Here is a 15,978-nt window from a genome sequence, read left to right as displayed (position 1 = left end):
AAATGAAGTATATTAACACAGAATCCAGAATCATATCAACATCATTGATTGATCAGGGAAACAGAAGGAAGCTCTATCTATATGAAAAAAAATCTGGAATTAAAAGCCTTGGAACATCTGGAATGTTAACTTTTAGTGAGCATTTCAACATTCTACTATCTTAATTGAGGAAATTCATTTCCTAGCATCTGTTCAGAAGGAAGTTGGTGATATCAGTAGTGATTACTATACGATCATTTACACCAAAGTAATATATTGAATTTTCAACATCAGCACTTACTGTTAAATAGCAAGCCATTCAAGTCTTGAAGCTATACTGTATCCAAGGAAAGAAAATTAAGATGCAACAAAATAGCATTTTCACACAGAGAGTCTTTTCCTACAGTATATCAGCTGTTGCCCAATAAACTTGCCAAAGAGTGCTATTCCCAAACATACAGGAATTTTTAGTCATGCAATCCCTCACCTTCCTGTTGATTCTGTTATTAGGCTTTTTTGAAAGAAATAACAACAACCAGCTTTCAGAACTATCAGCTGTAATGAAACACCACATTTTGATTTTGAATATTGTGCTAATAAACTTTTTACTGACTCAATAAAAATATTTCATTTTCAAACAATTGAACTAGTGATAGCTAATATTGCCAATTTCTATTTCCAGTTTAAAACATGAGGTAAAAGAATGGAAGATAAAATAATTTATGGGTGTTTTTGTATTTAGGAAGATATATTTAGATCTATAAAATATTTATTCCTGATAATACAAATAAATTGCTGTTGATATGCATTATTCTTTTAAAATTTTGTCCAGATACTTTTATACAAATACACAAAAACAATACTATCTATAAACATAAATCTATAAATAAAATTACAATGGATAGTAAATTTAATGGATTTAGATAAAATTTCTAGTATGTCATGTATAAAAAGACATTACCAACGTATTTTCCAATGTAAGAGGTAACAGGAATTTGGGGGCAAAACTTTTTGAAAAAATAGTATATTGTTCCTGTAAACAGAGATGGATACCCTTTAAGTTATAGCACATATGTAAAACCATATAATTGTGAAATATGCCCTATAGCTGAAGATAAGACTGATTTTAACTCTCTTGAGACAATGTCTCTAATAAGGGAAGGTCATTCTGTTTGTTCACCATAAAAAGCATGCAACATGTAATAAAACAAGTACAGAAGTATTAGTCACCATGACTTTAGAATGCAGGAGGCTGATAAACCTCCCTATCTTTTCCTTCTGAGTTCAAAGCAGATTGAGAATCAAGTCACAAGTCAAAATAATACCAGGTTCATTTAAGATAAATTGAGTAGCTTTAAATATTCAGTCAAAAGAGGTTAATTATTCTCACCCCTACTTAAACAGAATTACCACTGTTCAGTGGGGTAGGATGACAATCACAGCCTCTTCCAAGGGGCCTGGTCCTGGATGTTTATAGCATGGGGAAGATGAGAATGATCTTTTGGAGGAAGGTTAGCTCCCAAAAGTGGGAAGGAAGAAGAGATTGAACTGAATAGTCGAGTTTCTTCTTGTATATCGGCTAAGTTGCAGGTGGCTCCCTTGGATGGATGGAGAGAACTGAAGTATTCTGCTCGCATAAATACTCACACGTGGAAATCTGAAAAGTGGGGCATAAAGGCTTTATCACATTGTTATTCTCACCATCAACACTATCACCAAAGCCACTGATTTATAAGGGTTTGGAATATATGAGGTATAAGCTAGGTGAAGAGGCATGTGCGTATAGTTCCAGCTACATGGGAGGCTGAGGTGGAGGATCACTTGAGGCCAGGAGTTCAAGACCAGCTTGGGCAACATAGCAAAACCTCATCTCTAAAATAATAATAATAATAATAATAATAATAATAATAATAATGTGAGGAATATACTGCTTATCAACACATTATTTTTAACTTAACCCTCACAATGATGCTTTATGGCAAGAATTACAATCTCATTTTATAAGAAAGGAAATTGGGTGACAGAGAATTTAGGTAACTTGCTCAGAGGTGCATAGATGGTTGTATATGCCAAACTCATTCTTTCCATTCTTAAATTATGAGGGTATCATTGCTGTAATTTAAAGAAATGACTACCCAATAGCAAAAGTATGCATTTTTAAACATTGAGTAAGTTTTTCTTCAGCTAAAAAAGAAAACTGTGGATTTTAAATCACGTTTTCAATGCAATTATTATAGCTTAAAAATGCAATTACATAAATCACACAGATAAAATAATGAACAAATATTAAAGCAAATGAAAAGTTAGACTAAAAAGCCACTTACTTAGCTACATTCATGATTTATCTGTACAAATGTTCTGATTTTGCTTCATAATTGCTTGAATTTTCTATAATTTGTATTTCTTATTGTCATTTGCTTTCTCAGAGTGGTTTCTTTCCAAGTATCTGCTTTGCAGTATAAAATTTAAAATGCCAGGCTTCATAGGCTTTGCTTTCTCATATATTGTTCTTAGGTGAATTATTAGCAAATTGCCTTCCCTTTATGTACTCTTACGATATTTATGTTCTCTTTCTGCAGCTCTCCTGAACTTCATGTTCTCATGATTTGTCATTCCTCTGTTTATTATTATTATTATTATCATTATTATTTTGTGTGTGTGCGTGTGTGTGTTTTGTCATGCCTCTGGTTTTTGTTCCTATCTGAAATCAAGGAGGTGCCTAACTTCCATGTGCCAGTGGTTTTCAAATATTTTGAAATGAGAGCATAATAAGACATGCATTTCATATTATGACTCAGTATATTTATGCATATAAATATGAAGCAAACGTTTCACTATACATATTCCTGCTACTTGCATTGTGTGCTGAAAATTCACACTACTTTTTTTTCTTGTATGTCTTTATTTAAAACCCTTTTCAAAACCCACTAAGTTTATTTTGTGATCCACTAGGACTCACACTGTCCTAGAATAAAATTTTCAATTCCCTGTCAAGGATTCTTGGCTGCAAAACCTGATACTGCATTTTCCCTTAGTCTTTCCACTTCTGTTTTTCTCCTCTTCACTAAACAACTCACTTCTTCATTAACAATATCTCTACTTCATACTACAGAACTTAATCCTACAAATATTTAGTGGGCTTTTAATATTTGTTGATACTGTGTCAGGAACTGGATCTATGAAAATGCTTGTCATTTTCTGTGCCCCGGAGTTGAGTAATGAATTGGGCAGCATCTTTAATAGTGAAATTGGATCATCTTGTGCAGTCTTTTCCAAATTATTATTTAGAGACTGTTGTGTTCTGTTGAGCTTCTCCATTGCCAATTCACATTAACTGACTGATGAGCACTAACCTCCATTTTGCAGATGTCTTATAATAGTGGTTACAGGTAGGAAATGGATGATTGTCAGCTGTCTAATGTCAATGAATAAGATGTAAAAGACAAAATTGACATATAGTTTTAGATAGATGCTTAAGATCTTCTTAATTCTTGATCTCTTTAATTGGTTGAATATATGATTCTAGAGTGAAACAAGAATACAATTTTAAAAGATGATATTTCTGTTGGATTTTTATCCATTTGCCCACCCAAGATCTTTTTCTTTCTTTTCTTCTATAAAACAAGGAAGGACGACCGCTGAATCTTGTACGCCCTTATTTCCTAGCCTGCTGATTTAGGTGGAGTATCTGAGTTGGCCAGTGAAAGGCAATAGCAGATAGTCAGAAGAAAGAGATCTGGATATTTCATGCGTTTGTTCTCTTTGCTTCAGATCAACATCCTTGGCAGTAGCTACATCTCCTTAGGACTAACTTCCATTGGCACTTCCTCCTTCATAATGCTAGCGCTCTAACAGCTATTTCCTACCCTCATCTCCTCAGTACCAGCGATGGTCATTAGCTTGCCATTTTGTTAGATTCAGAATGGCTTATCCTCTCTAGCCCACACTTCTTCAAATAGCCCCTCCATTAAAATATGTTCATATGAGTCATCTGAGGTAAGTTTTTATTCTTGCCTGGATTTGACTGATACAGGACATTTTTTAACTTAAAAAGTAGGTTTGAAACATTTTAGGTGAGGCTTGACTTTAGGACAATATTCTGCACTATTTAAAAACAATTGAAAAAGAGCACTCTCCTGTACACAGGTCTACTGCCAAGCAAGACAGCAGCATGGATGACCTAAGGCTTTATGCCATTCTATCTTTAAACTTGAAAGAGGGCAAAATGTAATTTTTAAGAGGTGGTTTTGGTGCATTGTTAAATACGTGCTATTCTTTCATTATGATATTGCTAAAAGAATCTAATCTGAGTGATTACTTCATTGTGGACCTAAGAAGTAATAAGAGGAGAGAGTAGTACACAAATATGTTTATAATGTCCAGTTGTTTCAGATGTAGAGGAGGGCATTGATTATCTGGTCTTTAAGATTTCTGAATTGCATCTTATGCCTAGGCAGTTTATTTCCCAGTTCTTGTGTAGGAGGATGATGTACTTGTGTAAAAGAGATGATGCCTGCATCATCTCTCATTACTCTCTCTCTTTCAATCTCTTTCTCTGAGTTTGAGTGTGCACACACGCATAAGCAAACACAATGATAAAATATTTATGTGATTTATAATGCAAGACTTACTAGTTCTTTATTTACCTGGACTGTGGCGTTTTGCGTGCAATTTTAGTGTTTTTTTTTTAAGTGGAAAATCATTCTTGTATGAATAAGTATTTGCTATTAATGGACATAAATGGACTTTATGTATTGATGTTACTATTTTAGGAATCCTGTCGTTTTTTTTAATGGGTTTTGCTTGATGGTCTCAATTATATTTATTTATATCTAAGACATTTCTATTTACTTTGAAATGTGTTTTTGGCTTAGTTTTATATAGAAATAGTAGAAAAAAATTGAAATCAAGGAAAGATGTATAAAATTAAATCCATAAAAATCTGATTTTCAGGGAATGGAGTAGAAAACATTGCAAAAAAGTTTCTAAATAAATAAAATATTATATTAAAATATTCCTATATGTGTTTGAATATTAAATTCAGTAAAAAATACAGATGTGGTTTAAGTTGTGCCTTTTGTATCTTGCTATGAAATGTAAATAAAGCTTGTATAATGGAGAAACTGATACAGATGGAGAAGTGGTAATAAATTCTGCCTCTGGCTATGTTTAGCAAAATTTTTAGTACAATAAATATTAGGGCATAATTATATCTTTTTAAAAATATTGTTTATGAAAATTTTCACAAATGATCTAAATAAGGTAATCCTGTTTTATTTTTGTGAAACTTACTCATCTTAAAAATATGGTTTTAAATTATTGAGATGTTAAATGAGAATTTTTTTAATTTTTAATCATTAATAAAATCTTACTATTAAAAATAAAACTTATCAAGACAAGTCTATGTATATATATATACGTGTATATATACACACACATATATATGTGCAAATATATACGTGCATATATACATACATATATATGCACGTATATATGCATATACACGTACATATATAGACGTGTATATATATACATACACGTGTGTGTATATAGATATATATACACGTGTGTGTATATAGATATATATAATATACATATATATATATTTTTTTTTTTGTGATAGAGTCTCACTCTGTCTCCTGTACTGGAGTGCAGTGGCACGATCTTGGCTTACTGCAACCTCTGCCTCCCAGATTGGAGACATTCTCCTACCTCAGCCTCCCAAGTAGCTGGGATTACAGGCAAGTGTCACCACACCTGGCTTATTTTTGTATTTTTAGTAGAGATGGGGTTTCCTCATGTTGGCCAGGCTGGTCTTGAGCTCCTGATCTCAGGTGATCTGCCTGCCTCTGCCTCCCAAAGTGCTGGGATTACAGGCGTGAGCCACCGCGCCCGGCCTCATATGTTTTTTACTGATACATAATATTTTACATATTTATAGGGTCCATGTGAGTATTTTTTACATACAAGACTGTGTAATGATCAAGTCAGGGTAATTGGGGTATCCATCATATTAGCTATTTATCATTTCTACGTGTTGGCAACATTTCAAGTCCTCTCTTCTAGCTATTTTGTAATATGTTAATATATTATTGCTTACTGCTACTCACCCTGATCTGCTATCAAATGTTAGAATGCATTTCTTCTAACTGTAAGTTTGTACCTATTCACTACCATCTCTTCACTTCCCCCTCTGACCTTCACACCCTTCCCAACCTGTGGTATCTATCATTCTATTGTCTCTGAGAGATCTTTTTTTGTTTTACCTTGCACATATGCATGCAAAAGTAGTATTTGTCCTTCTGTGCCCTGATTACTTCACTTAACATAATAACCTCCAGTTCAATATATGTTGCTACAAATGAAATGATTTCATTCTTTTATATGGACTAATAGTATTCCATTGTGTGTGTACATTTTCTTTATCCGTCTGTTCATTGATGGACACTTAGGTTGATTTCATCTTTGCTATTGTGATTAGTGCTACAATAAACGTGCAAGTTCGGATATCCCTTTGATATAATGGTTCCTTTTCCTTTGGATACCCAATAGTGGGATTGCTTGATTGTATGGTAGTTCTAATTTTTGTTTTGAGAAATCTCCACAGTGTTTTCCATAGGGGTTGTGCTAATTTACATTCCTACTAGTAGTGTATAAGTGTTCCCTTTTCTCCACAACCTCACCAGCATTTGTGAGTTTGTTTGTTTTTTGTCTTTTTCATAATAGCCATTCTAACAGGGATGAGTTGATACCTCATTGTGGTTTTGATTTGCATTTCCCTGATGATTACTGATACTGAGCATTTTTTATATACCTCTTTGCCATCTCTATATCTTCTTTTGAGAAATATCTATGCTCGTCCTTTGCTATTTTTTATAAGATTATTTGTGTGGTTCTTTTTAATAGTTGAGTTGTTTGCATTCCTTGCATAGTCTGGATATTAGTTCCTTATTGGATGCATAGTTTGCAAATATTTTCTAACATTCATTAAGTTTTCTCTTCACTATTTATTGTTTCCTTTGCTGTGCAGAGGATGTTTTGTATAACATAGTCCTATTTGACTATTTTTGTTTCAGTTATCTGTGCTATTGAGCTCTTAGCCATAAAATCTTTACTTAGATCAATGTTCTGAGATGATTTCCCTGTGTTTTCTTCAGTAGTTTTATAACTTTATAATGCCAGTCTGTATCTTTCAAGTAGAGAATTTGATTCATTTACATTCAAGGTTATTGATACGTGAGGTTTTGTTTCTGTCATATTGCTCATTGTTTTCTGGTTGTTTCATATAGTCTTTGTTCCTTTTTTTCTTTTCATTGTCTATCACTTTGGTTTGGTGGTTTTTTTAGTGGTGTCATTTGAGTCCATTCTCTTTGGCATTTGTCTGTTTGCTTTACCATACTTTCATATGCTTCCATGATGGTAAACATTGTTTGTTTTCCTCCAGGTGTAGGACTCCCTTAAGCATTTTTTCTAGGTCTGCTTTATGATGAAGAATTCCCAGGGAAAGATTATTTCTCATTAACTTATGAAGGATAATTTTGCTGGATATATTATCCTTGGCTATCAGGTTTTCTTTCTTTCTTTTCTTTCTTTCTTTTTTCTTCTCCGTCTTTCTTCCTTTCTTTCTTTCCTTTTTTCTTTTCTTTCATTCCTTCCTTCCTTTCTCTCTCTCTCTCTTTCTTTCCTTCTTTCTTCCCTTCCACCCCCTCCCTCCCTCCCTCTCTGTCTCTTCTTTCTTTCTTTCTTTTTCTTTTTCTTTCCTTCTTTCAAACATATCTTCCTATTCTCTCATGGCCTGTAAGGTTTCTGCTGAGAAATCCAGTTAGTCTGATTGGGGTTTCCTTATAGGTAACTAAATGCTTTTATCCTTCTGTTTTTATAATTCTTTCTTTGTTTTTGACTTTAAGCAGTTTGACTTCAAGGTGCTGTAGAGAGGACCTCTTTATACATTTCTGGGGATCTCAGAACCTCCTGTATATGGATTTCTAAATTTCTTGCTAGACTTGGAAATGCTTCATGTATTATTTTGTTAAATAGGTTTTCTTTCCCTTTTGTTCTCTCCTTGCATTCTGGGACTTTGATAATTCAAATATTGGGTTGTTTCATGGTGTCCCATATGTTATGAAGCCTTTGCTTTTTCTTTTTTATTCTTTATTTTTGCCTCGTTGGGTTATTTCAAAAGACCTGTCTTCAAGTTTTGACACTCATTTTCTGCTTGATCTAGTGTATTATTGAAGTTTTTGAAAGTATTTTTTTTCATTCATTTCATTCTTCAGTTGCAGAATTTTTGTTTTGTTCTTTTTATGATATTTATCTTTTTGGTAAATTTCTCATTCGTATCTAAAGTTATTTTTCTGCTTTCTTTGTATTAATTCTCAAGATTCTCTTATATATAATTGAGAATATCTAGAATCTGTCATTTTAATTCTGGCCAAGTGTGATGGCTTACACCTATATTATCAGCACTTTGGGAGGCTGAGGCAGGAGAGGATCACTCGAGGCCAAGAGTTCAAGACATGCCTGGGCAACATACCAAGACTCTGTCTCTACATTTTTTTTTAAATTAGGTAGGTGTAGTGGTGTGTGCTTATAGTCCTAGCTACTCAGGAGGCTGAGGTGGAAGGATTGATTGAGCCCAGGAGTTCAAGGCAACAGCATGCTATTACATACCAACTGTACTCCAGCCTGGGTCACAGAACAAGTCCCAATAATAATAATAATACAATAATAATAATAATTTGAATTCCTTTTCTGGAATTTTTTGAATTTCTTTTTCATTAGGATCTTTTGCTGGAGTAATATTATGTTCCTTTGGAGGTGCCATGTTCCCTTGCTTTTTTATGTTTTCTTTATGCTTATGTTGACATCTGCACATCTGGTGTAACAGTTGCTTCTTCCAGTTTTTAAATTTGCTTTAATAGCAGAACACTTTTTCCTAAAGATGTGTCTACAGTGTTGGTTATGTAGGACACTTTGGCTTTGATTCTGTGTCCATGCAGTAATGTAGTCTCTGTATCATTCCTTCAGCTGTGAACAGCATCCATGGTCTCTGATTTTCTTGGTGGCTTAGGGAGCAGTTATTGGTGGAAGCTGTGGTAAAGTTTTCCTGCGGACTGCGGCACCAGGTTAGATCAGTCTTCTGGCCCTGGTGGTGGAGGTGGTGGGTTAAGCACGTCTGTCTTTGGGCTGCAGGGTAGTATATGCTGGCACTGGTGTTAATGGGTCCAGTTTGGCCTATCCTTATGCCTCTGGGTGGCTTACTCAGATGCTAATAATGGCAGTAATGTGGCGGGTGGATGGGCAGGTTCTTGGGGCCCCAGCCAACTGACATGGAATTAGCAATGTCATTGTCAGTGGCAGGATAGCCCTCTGAATTCTGAGTGCTGTGTGCTGGTGTTGGTGGTGACTGTAATGTGATGTGCAGGCCAGTCTCCATGCCAACAGGTAGCACATGAAAGTACGTGCCAGCTATAGTGGTAGTGGCCAGGTGTGTATGCCCAACCTCAGGTCCCCCTGGAGAAGGTTCAGATGCCAATGATTATTGACTGGGCTCGGCAATCCCCTTGTCCCCAGGCTGCATGCCTTGGCACAGGGCTATGGCAAAGCCAAGCTGGGCGGGCTTGTTCTCAGGCCCCCAATTGTAAATGAAGATGCCAGGCATGGTAGGCAGGAGGACAACCCCCAGGCCACTGGTTAAATGTTTGGGAGAGGGTGACAACAGCCTAACTGCTTCCCTGCAAATGGGAAAGGCAGTGCTGTTTTTGGTGTTGAACATCCTAGGCCAGCAGGTGAGGAGATGCCCCATACTCACGATTCAGCCCTGGCAGTGCTCAAGCCTCAGGCCCTGCTGCAGCAACTGGCAGTTTGCTCATGCCTAAGCCTCAACAGCAGTAGTCCATGCTTGGATCACATCTCAGCCCCTGGTATGTTAGCCCATGATCACTTGCACCTAAGCTTCAGATTGCTACCTTGGAAGTAGAAGCCACTCTTATCTTGCATCTCAGACCTGGCATCACTGGGCTCCAGGACAGTGTGCAGTCCATTGGGTGCAGGGCTCTAAAATGGTACCTTGCTATAGCTGATTGAGCTTCCTTAGAATCAATAATTTGAATTCTGACCAGGAGTGGTGACTCACACCCGTAATTTAAGCACTTTGAGAGGCCAAGTTGGGAAGATAGCTTGAGGCCAAGTCTCATGGAGCATGTGGGACCTACCACAACCACCCTCCACTCCCTGGAGCAGTTCCATTGCACAATCTCCTGGAAGTTCCCTACGTTAGTTGTAGGGCTGGTGAGGATTGAGGAGCGCAGTGCTCTTCCGTGGCTAGGATTGCAGGAGTCCATGGTGGGAATATGGACCACTGACTTACCCTTTCCCCATATTGGGAAGTGTCTCTTGGCTTCCAGCTGATCTCCTTGTTCCATATAGGTTTTTAATGTGGGCAATATATTCATTTTTTTTTTGAACTTTTATTTACCACTACACTATTTTCAAAGACCTTTCAACTGCAATTTATATATTTCTGATATCAAACATTTTGTTGTTCCATTAAATATATTTTAATTAGTAGTTATCTTTATCTTTGATAAATAATAAAATTAACATTATTTATCTTAAAAGCTTATACATTTGAATATGTGAATGGAGTTTTCCCAGTAATGAATTCTTATGTTTCTCTTTTTACTTAATATCATCATGAGCAGCATCATTTATGGCTAATAATATGGGTTTAGAAAAAGTAACAAGAAAAAAAGGGTAGATTTATTTTATGAATTGAATATCAGAAGAACAAAACATTTTGCTGTAATGTGTATACTAGGAAAAGTATTAGAATACTTCTGAATTGATTGATAGGAAATCTATAATTTTATATCTCCACAGTCTTCAACTGCTGTTGTCTTCCTTTCAATGTCTAATGAACCAGTATGTCCTTTGGTTTCTTTCCAGAGTTTTATAATCCACATTGAATAATTCTATCATGCTGATTCTTCAAAGAAAGGCTGTTCTTGGAGTCTAAAATTCAGCTTCATTTATAAATGTAAAAGTAGGAAATAATGTGTAAGGAGGATAATTTACACTCATACCTACTTCTTCCTCCAAGTTCCTTAATTTCCAAATTTCTATGACATTAGGTAACAATAAATCTGTTTTTTTTTTATCCATTGTTCATTTATACAAAAAGTATTCACTAAGATTCTACTGCTGACAAGCACTAGTGATGCAAAATATCTGTGAAAAAAAACTTTCAAAGATCCTTGGGCCGATGGAGCCTACATTTGAGGAATTACAGGGGGTAAGCAGAAAATTAAAAATAAGCATAAAAATAATTAATTTCGAATTTGAATAAGAGTAAGAAATTGTGATGTTGATAAGTACAATGGTAAAAATAGAGCAGGTTACAGTGGATTGTTTAATGTCCTAAATTGACTGAATACATGAATGTGTCTATACATAATAACCACGTTAAGCATGTATTTTATTTCCTTAAGAAACAGCTGTGAGAGCAAAGTCCATTACATCAATGTATATTAGATTTCACAACCTCAGCATAATTAACATTTCAGGCCAGATAATTATTTGTTGTGGGGGCCACCCAGTGCACTGTAGGCTATGTTAACAGTGTCTTTTACCTCTAGCCATTAGGTACCAGTAGCACACCCTCTTCCTACCCAGTGTGACAATAAAAAATGTCTCTGAATGATGATAAATATCTCTAAAGAGGCAAATAGCCTCCACTGAAGAACCACTGATGAACATGAATAGGAGAGCTCTTTTCAGAATTTGTTTCTAGAAAAAAAATGTACTGCCCTTGAGGAGGAGACTTGGTGCAACATCTTTATATTTGCACTGCCAGCCAGAAACCATAGAACCATGAGATCAACAATTTTGCTTTTTTCTCTTTATAGAATCCCCTCTTACTATTTCCATTTTTTCCTTCTGTATTTTCTCAAAGAGATACCAAACCCTTTTGTGGACAAAAGGAGATGTGAATACATTAAACTGCCTCTGTTGGTTTTCCTTTGTTTTCCACTCCCCTTAGCAATCTACTAGTCTGAGCCTTCATCCTTTTAGAACTGAGTTATTGCTATGCCTTCCTTTCAGAGTTCTCTCATGCCATGATGTAGAACACTACCAGAGTAACCTTCTCAGAGCAATTATTTCACCCTATAACATTCTTACATAAAATATTCTCAATAAACAAAGTTCAAAAATCTGAAAAATAAAGTACTTTAGAATTTACTCTCCAATGTGGTTGACCTGCTCAAGGCCAGTGATATAATCATGATTGTCTCAAAATACTTTGTTCATCTTCATCTTTATAGCATATCCTGTTTCTTTTAACTGGACACACTTCCTAACTCTATGGCTTTCCTAAATCTATATGTTTTTCTAGCAGGTTAAGATTTCTAACTATTCCATGAAACCTTTTTCTGTTGTTGTTGTCATTTGCAACTCTCCTTAATACACACTGATCTTATGTTAGCATATTTTATATTTTTGAAAAATGTGTTTTATCTCATTTAGACCACCAACAGTTTGTAAACCCCTTGAAGAGCGATACTGAGACTTATATTTATATTTATATTTATGCCTAGACTCCAGTGCTGTAAACCCAAAGGGTAGACAATAAATGATTAGTGGTTTGTATTGATTGCTTGGGGCTATAGAAGGTGTCCTGGAGCTTCTGGTTAAGATGGTGAAATTAGCTGACATGGACCTAAGAAACAACCCCTATTAACCAATTCACATACAAATACTAGACTGAAAAATTTGAGGTAATAAAAATGGAAAGTAAGACAATGTAATCTTCACATGCCAGAAATTAAGAGGAAATTTACAGCAGTGCCTAGGAGTGGACCCATGTAACTCATGGGTATAAAGCTGTCCCTATATAAGCCTTAAAGGATGGAGTTTAATTCTGTTTAGTGGTCAGAATAAAGACCATAGGCTTCTTGTATCTAAGAGTTACTAATCTTGATCTTCCTTTATAAATCTAATTATAGGTTAAAGGAGGTCCAAATGAAATAACTGTGATTTCCAGCCTTATAAAACAAATAGGTGTGTGACCTAAATTCCTGCCCCACACTCATATAGTAGAAACTCTCAAAGAAGAAATTAATAAAATCCCCCAAGAAGTTCAATAAACATAAGACACATCAGACCAAAGATAAGTCAACAATAAAATATTACAAAACACATGAGGAAATAGGAAGCCTAATGACGTTGTGTAGTAGTTAGAAATAACAACTAGAAGAGTAGTAGAAGTATCTTCTATGTACAAGAAGAATTTAAAGAAATTTTAAAATAAGAATATCTGATATGGTTGAATAAATGAAAGAAGAAATAAGATTTGCAAGACAAGACAGACAGTATAAGAAAAACAGAAAAAGGATGCTTTGCAGAAAACCCAAATGTAAATTTGAGAAAATAAAAAACCAATTGGAATAAAAAAACTCAATGGGATGGGTAAAGGTGAACCAGACACAATTTAGAATAATATTCATATGCCAAAAGATGGATCTGAGAAGATGACCAGAATGCAACACCATGAGATGAAGAGAAAATCATGAAGGAAGGAATAAGATGGTCCTATACATGTCCAATAGGAAGTCAGGGAGAGAATCAAGAAAATGGGGCAAATGTATTGTTTGAAAACATATTTTATAAAAAATTTTCAAAACTATAAACATGGTAAGTTCTAAAAATAATTTAAAGTCTTCAAATGGATAAATTAGATACATGTGTTTTATACTGTAGAACAACAAAAACATGAAGTTTTTTAACCTTTTAGAGAAAAAAGATTCACAAATAAATATAAATTACTGACAAATTTCTCACCAATGAATTTCTCATCAGCAAAACTTAGTGAAGAAGATAGAGGAATACTATTTCCAAAGCACTGACAGGAAATAATTATTGACTGTCAGTTCAATATCAAACTAAATTGTCATTCAAGTTAGAGAACAATAATTATATTTTTCAAACCTATAAACAAGAGTTTATCAACTACAAAACTTCACTGAAAGAACTGCACAAGATAAGCTGAAGCCCAAAGGAAACCAACATAAGATAAAATAATGGAATATAAAATAAAGATGAGTCCCAAATTGAGAAAACACAATATTCAAATATAAAAAAAATCTAACTTAAAAAGAATAATGAGAATATATAGGAGTATGGTTAAAACAATGTAGAGGGAGATACAGGATAACACTAAATGAAAAATAAAGATGGATGACAGTTCTAAGTAAAGTACAAGCCTATTCAGGAGGAGAGAGAATGTGGAGCAGTCCCTATGGGGCAGAATAAAAATATTAATGTTATATTTTGTTGGAATATTTTGAAGCCAGTTTGCCTGTTTAAAGTATAAAACAAAACATGTATTTCCCAAATTATTACATGGAATAAAAAAAGAAAGAAAATGTGATCAATCTAGTGGAAGGTAAAAAATAGAACTGGGGAGGAAGCAAAGAATAAAAGGTAAAATGTATGTACATACCATATTTATATGTGTCAATATAGATACAGCTTTAAGAAAAGTTTTGACTAAAAACTGAAAAGGCACATTGCGAAAAGATTTCAGAGTATACATGGTTTCTTGTTTCTGGGTGCATAGACGGGTGATAGAATAGAGAGAGATTTAAAATTTAAAATCATGAATTAGAAAGATAGACATTCAATTTACATCTGGAAAAGGAGGACATAAAATGGTATTGAAGAACTAGAAATTTCCATTTTAACATTATTATTGTATAAACTATTATGAAGTCAATATGATGAGATTGTCATTCTCTGATGGTCTCTAAAGTTAAATTTTGTTTCCCAAAATAAAGATGTGGTGCAGAACCATGCAATTTATCTCCATCTTTGACCTTAAATAAATGGGTTTTATCTTACTGTTTCTCATATTTCACTAACTTTAAAATGAGTAGATTGCACTAAATTGTCTCACAACACTCATTCAATCCTAATACACTGTGCAGAATATAAATAATACTGAAGATTTAGCAGCACTGAGCAAAACAGTGTCACTCAGGGAAATTTGTTTCCCATTTGAAGAATAATGTGCATAATTTCTATGATAGTATTGTAAAACCTCAGATAATTAACTGTGACTGTAATTGTTTAGGTAATAAAATGTTAAGCATTCCTGCATGTTCTGACCTCTGCAATGCAAAGTATTGTTCATGGATGATTCCTGAAGAATAACGTGAGCTTTCTTTCACCACTAGTCATGCTGAGTTCCACTGATTCATCCCTTTGCTAGCTGGATATCCCTTAGCCATTATTTCTCTTTTTCTTGTCCTGTTGTTAGTCCAGGACAGACTTGACAGAGGTGATACTGGCAATGGTCAGGGGAAAAAGAAGGATAAATGAGCTTTAAACATCTTTCATTCAAAATTCACTGATACTTTCCTACATTCCAGGGATGCTATCTCTTAGGGAACATTTACTACCTCATGCCCTCTACTCCCTCTTTTAAATGTCGGTATAGAAATCCCAACGCTCAAGAATCTACCTAAATTTCCTTAGTGAAAAATTAGGGGTTTTAGAAATAGAAAGAGGGTTCATACAAGTTTAACTCCCCTCCACCCCCAATTCTTCTTCCTTTCTTGCTAGAACTCTAAAAATTCAGAGCACCTCAAATGGCAAGGCGATTGTGAGAGAGAATGGAAGAAACTGATTGTGAGAGAGAGACAACGTTGTTAGAAGCCATACTTAGTAGCAATGATGAAGCTCTTGAGATCACTCCAGTTTCTCTAAAGAAATCCCATGGGTTTACTCAGTCTTCTATGCTTTTCCTAATTGTCTAGGTGTCTGTTTTTACATCCCTGTAAATCCTCAATCTCCTGAATTGTTTTTCCAGTAACTCTGCAAGAGTTCTTAAACTCCAAGTTCCTGTTACCCCAATTTGGGATTCTGAGTGCATTTTTCCTTCCACTAAAGTAATAGTAATACAATCACAAGATGAAGTTTATTTCTTTTAGTTTCTAATAT

General features: G+C 34.7%; 1 protein-coding gene across 6 annotated transcripts in view; it reads left to right on the top strand.

Moving 5' to 3' along the window:
• Nucleotides 1-15,978, top strand: part of KHDRBS2 (KH RNA binding domain containing, signal transduction associated 2) — a 678,558-nt gene that overhangs the window by 355,646 nt on the left and 306,934 nt on the right. The window lies entirely within an intron of this gene.

The sequence above is a fragment of the Pongo pygmaeus genome, chromosome 5 (assembly GCF_028885625.2).
Source record: "Pongo pygmaeus isolate AG05252 chromosome 5, NHGRI_mPonPyg2-v2.0_pri, whole genome shotgun sequence".
NCBI classification, from domain to species: domain Eukaryota; kingdom Metazoa; phylum Chordata; class Mammalia; order Primates; family Hominidae; genus Pongo; species Pongo pygmaeus.
Note: the sequence above shows the minus strand (reverse complement) of the source record. Positions and strands in the feature narration are given on the sequence as shown.